This window comes from Rhineura floridana, chromosome 2, assembly GCF_030035675.1.
Source record: "Rhineura floridana isolate rRhiFlo1 chromosome 2, rRhiFlo1.hap2, whole genome shotgun sequence".
NCBI classification, from domain to species: Eukaryota; Metazoa; Chordata; class Lepidosauria; order Squamata; family Rhineuridae; genus Rhineura; species Rhineura floridana.
The window spans coordinates 51,077,535-51,083,115 of NC_084481.1; the positions used below are offsets into that span (position 1 = coordinate 51,077,535).

A 5,581-nucleotide genomic window follows, 5' to 3' on the forward strand; every position below is an offset into this window, starting at 1 on the left:
GAACAATAACATTTTAGCCTTGACCTAAAAATCCAATAAATGCCCACAACTGGAGACACTACCACCAAGAAGCCCCTGTCTCTGGTTATTACTCACCTCACCTCAGAAAGTGGTAGAACCTAGAGAAGGACTCTAGCAAACATTTAAAGGAATGGGCAGGTTCACAGACTTCCTAGACTGCTACAATGGTTGTAGGGGCTAGAACGGTACCACAGCTTTTGCTGGGTCCTGCAGCAGCCTGTGACCTGCATTAGCTTACAAGTGGTTTGGACATATTAGAAATTCCCAGGGACATAATACCATGAATGTTGAGGTGGACAATGTAGAAGAAAAAGCTGTCCATTCCTGGTCTGCAAGTGTCATGGCCCCGTCAGAGGTCTCCTCCGATGAGGACGACTCGGGAGTAACAGCAGCAGACCCAGGAGCAGCAGACCCAGAAGGAGCCATGGAGGAAACTCCTGAGAATCCAGCTCCTTCTCCCCCGCAGCTGCAGAGCACCTCAGATACAGCAGAGGCCCTGCAGCCAGACACAGACAGGGAACAGGATATGCCCCCCTCACCTGCAGAACGTAGACAGCAGAAGGTCAGGCAGAAGAGAGGCCGGCCTGTCCCCTTAAGGCCCAAACGCTGAGGGCTCACACCTGCTGTCAAACCTGCTCCTTATAAGGCACCACTTGGCTTCAGCTGGTTGCTGACTGCAACGTCAGGTGTGGCTTCGTGTATTCCTGGTTTCTTTGCAATGTCTCTTGGACTGACCCCTTGGCAATTGATCCCGGACCTCTACTGACCTCGCTTCTGGACTTCTGACTCGGCAAGTAAGCTTCGGACAGGCCTGGCCCTTATCAAGTTCCCTCCTCATAGGCCTGGCAGATTTATGACCAGACTGCCGGCTAAGGACTTTCTTCCCCTGCCAACGACCCAGGCATTTCCAGCCCCCACCGGCACTGCTGACTCAGTGAGGAGCTGACAGAAAGTCAGAAAGCCTAGGAAGAAACTCTCAGAGCATTCAGGCCCATGTCCAAAGACCTGTCTGACACAGAAACCCAGCTGGCGGCTTTCCTTCAAGGCCTCAGAGAAGAAGCCTATCAGTCCATGATCCTAATGAGTAAAGACATCTATGGGTACAGCTCATGTACAGCCAATATGAGCAGCCACCAAAAAGGGAGTATCCAGGACACTTCAGAAATAGCTGCCCCTATTTCAGAGTCTGCTAAGGTTTCAGTCCGAAGCACAGAAACTACAGCGAAACAATCTGGCCCCTTCAAAGGTATTATCAGAAGTTTGCCTGAAGACCCTGCTAAGCCATGGTCCAAAAGCACTAATTCAACACACCTCCTCTTGAACTCATTGAAATGAACACACTCATTCAGAAACATCAAAAATATCTATTGTGGGCTTCCCTTCTAACATTTACCCTGGTGTCTTCCCGGCCATGAGACTGTCTGTGGTGCTGGAAGCCTTGGTCCCATTGAAAGCCCCAGCATCCTGCCTGAAGTAAAAATGTGAATAAGGGCATCTTGGGATTTCACCCTCAGACCTAAAGCTCCTCAAGGCAGCTAGTGCGTCTGGGCAGTCTTCAGCCATCAAGGCCACTAAAAGGTCATCCAGTCAGTTGGATCCAACAGTGTATCAGAACATAAAAAGTACTGCAATGCACTTTACACAAGGTTGCCTTTGAAGATGGTTCAGAAACTACAGCTGATGCAGAATGTGGCTGCCTAGCTATGAGCCCCCAGAGCTAAGTGATCAAAACATGTCATGCCAGTACTGCAGCAGCTGCACTGATTGCCAGTATGGTTCCAGACCAATGTCAAAGTGCTGTTGATGACCTTTAAAGCTTTAAATAGTTTGGGACCAGATTGCCTTAGGGACCATTTGCACCCGTATCAGCCTATCTGTACACAAGATCTGTCAGAGGCCCTGTTGAGATGCCTGCCAGTAAAATCTAGTGGACTAGTCAATACAAGAAACAGGGCCTTCTCTGTGGTGACCCCTTACCTATGGAATTCGATTTCTGGGGGAAGTTTAGCAGGTGTCCTCTCTGATCTCTTTTAAGCAAGCTTTGAACACAATGGGCTGTGTAGTTTTCATTGGGATGCTAGATAAGGGGGCTATTGTCCATGTTTGGTTTTAGTCAGTTTTGTTTAAATGTAGCCACTTAGAAGCTGTTTTGGCAAGTAAATGGTATATACATTATGATGATGATGATGATGAATGGATTGTTGTACCCATTATATTTTATGGTGTTCAGCATGTTTAGTGGATTGTGCTGTTATTACAATGTGCACTGATGGTAATTTCTGGTTTAAGAGTAGTATATAAATGTTTTAAAACTTAAACTTAGAACATTTATACACTGCCCTTAAACCAGACATGATTGACAGATGGGTTGTCTCACTCACCTGTCAAAATCCCTTGCGAGGATTCTTTCCTTCATCCCACCTACACCCCCATCTGCCTGTGCGGGTAGAGAGAGATGGAAGCTGGCAGCTGGCAGCTGCAGTGGCAGGGAGGAGATGAAGGGGGGAAAGTCTGCAGAAAGTGCAAGAAAGAATCCCCTCAAGGGATTTTGATAGGTGGGTGGGACAACTCACTGGCCCCATCCACCTGTCAAATTTTGCCTGCAAGGCCAATCCTGATAAGGATCTGGCCTGTGGAACCAAAAAGATTCTCCACCTGCATTTTAAATAAGTAAATAATATTTGTTTCAATATTTGGTGAGTCTCTTGTGGCACCCACTGAGGCTTACAGAACTGACACAGAGATGAAGAGAACACATTTGGTTGATATTTGAGATCACATTTAAATTGCGGTCGATGGGTGAAATAATACGCAGACAACAGCAGCTATGGTTGAATAAAGGACCACTTTATTAAATTATAAACAAGAACGTTTAAAGCGACCTGCAGAGGTGTAACCTAAGTGCGGGAACTAACTATAGGCAAGCAGCTTGTCCTACAGCTCTTGGGTGACCAGCCCCTGCTGGGGCCAAGGGCAAGCCCCCTTTTGCTTACCCCTTGCCCCGGCCACACCTTGTAGGTGAGTAGGGAGGCCTTCCCACGTCACCACCCCCCGGGGCCGTAGAACCCTCAGGTGGATGAGGTAAGTTGGCCCCAAAAGCAGCCCATATCCTGCCCTCGGGCCGTAAAACCCTGAGAGACAGGCCTCCGGAACCACCAATCACCTTGAAAGGTGCCTAAGGGGGCCACCTAGCTGTCATTACCTATTTCCCCTCCCGTACTTTACCGCCACAAAAAGGGTACAAATCTCTATTTAGTCCCCTTTTCCCCACTGCGTAGAAGAACTTCCAGCAGACTCCTCTGCAGGTCTTGCAAAAATATGTCGTTCCCTGTGTCCGACAGGTGAACGCCATCGGCCCTATAGAGTTCAACCCTAGAATGCTGTATAAGCGGATGCGGAATGGGCAACCCACCATCCCCAAGAAGAGCCAACCGAATCTGTCGGTTGACCCTCTTAAGTGCCCAGTCTATCCTCCTGGGGTCCCAAACTCCACGCCATGTCTGTATGTCTGACCAAAGCAGACAAACAGAAGGCCAACGCTGTCTTATAACGTGCATGTCGCTACATGCTTGAAGAGTAAGGGCCTTGCCCTTAAGTAAACCCAGGTCATTACCTCCCAGGTGAATGACCAAAATGTGCGGAACGTCACGCACTAACCCTTGCCAGAACAGGGTGGGTAGGAGCCCATCCCAGCGCATCCCTCGCCGGCCAAGCCATTGTACATTAGCTCATTGACTGAGCCCCAGCTGCGAGCCCATTCGAGACGACGTGGCCCTGCGGCCCGCCCAGAAAATCATGCTGTGGCCGCAGATTAGGATGCGCATCCGCTCCGTCCCCCTCCGGCAACCTGCCAAAACAAGGCAACACCATTAGGCTTCCGTATTACCATGCCCAGTCATGGGGCGGACATAACTCCTGTAGGCCCCCGAAGCCGACCTTCCAACAGCTTGCAGCCTGGCTCGTGGAAAACCCAGCCCCGCTGCTGTGGAAGCCGCTCCAATTCTAAAAGAGTGGGTCCCGAAACATGATGGGTCTATTCCCAATCTGTGTAGGGCCTTCTTCGTAAGTGCCCAAAATTGATATTTAGTGAGGGGATCACCATTCCTGTGAACGAATAAACATCCGCTCACTGCTCCTCTAGCTGTCATAAACGTGTGCAGGGCCATCACTGGGCAAATGTGTGGCAAGGGGGAGGGAGCTAAGATAACAGTCCGTCCCCTACCCCTTTGGTCGGTCTTAGACCTACGTAACGTAAGGTAAGCGCTGCCTGCCTTCATATTGATATCTGACATTAAGAGGGCGTGTTGTGACTGGTCCATCTTAGACCCAGCCACTACTTCTCCAATCCGAAATGCCCCAAAAAATAATGTAAGGGACACTGCTTGAAATAGCTGGATTTCATAGGTGGAAGAACATACAGCTGACCATTGGCCCAGAAGTGCTGGAGACATAGGGCGACGGTGATCAGGGGCAGCTGGGCGCTCTCTAGCCCACCCAGCCAACATGCGCCGGACCCTAAAATCCGTGGAATGATCCGAGAAACCTTGTGCCTTAGCTAGAAAGGAAAGTCCGGCTAGCTTACCTTGTAAGGCTCGGACAGACAAGCCCTGCCTCTTGCCATCCACCAGAAATTCCAGCAGCTGACTCACTGGAATGGGCCACTGGGGCGTATATCCCTTGGTGGCCCAAAAGTCTTCAATTGCCCTACCTGCTCTCTGGTAACTGGCGAGCGTGCTGGGGGCAACAGATAGGCTTATGGCCCTCTCCGACTCCGCTCTCCAATCTCCCAGATTGTAGGGGGCACGGCATCTGGCTGAGCGCTGGCCAACGGCGCCAGCTGACGGAAACGGTCCATCTGGTTCCATGACAGAGCATCAGCAACACTATTGTCAATGCCAGGAACATGCCGTGCCCGAAAGAGAACATTAAAACGCAGGCACTGGAGAACAAAAGCCTGGACTAGGCCCATAACCCTGGCGTTCCTGGATGTAAGAGAGTTGATAACATGTACTGTGGCCTCGTTGTCGCACCAAAAATGGACAGTAGAGTTCTGCAGCCTCTCTGCCCATAAATGCACCGCCAGTAATATGGGAAAGAATTCAAGAAAGGTCAGGTCCCTGTCCAGTCCCTCTTGAACCCAACCTTGAGGCCATTGTCCCTTACACCAGGAAGACCCAAAAATTACTCCGAAACCATAAGACCCCGATGCATCCGAACAAACTTGCATCTCTGCTTCCAGGAGCCGTTCGTGTCTCCAAAAAGAGATCCCATTGTAGTCCTGCAAAAAGGAGGACCAAGCTGCTAGGTTGGCGCGCAGGGCAGCCGTAACCCTGAATCTATGGCGGGGTTTTGAAAGCCCTATCACAGCATCATAGACGCGTCTCAAAAAGGCCCGTCCGGATGCGACAACCCTGCAAGCAAAGTTCAGGCGTCCTGCTAGTTCCTGGAGTGTAGAAAGGAAAACTTTTTTAGCCCCAACTACCTCCCAGATCTTGACGCGCAAAAGATTAATTTTAGCCATGGGAAGCCGGCAGCACATGGCTACCGTGTCAATTTCAAT

The 5,581-nt window shown here is 50.2% G+C and overlaps 1 pseudogene; it reads left to right on the top strand.

Annotated features, from left to right (window-relative positions):
- The first annotated feature begins 301 nt into the window (after window positions 1-301).
- LOC133377896 (coiled-coil domain-containing protein 71-like) lies at window positions 302-5,326 on the top strand (annotated as a pseudogene).
- Window positions 5,327-5,581: the final 255 nt, after the last annotated feature.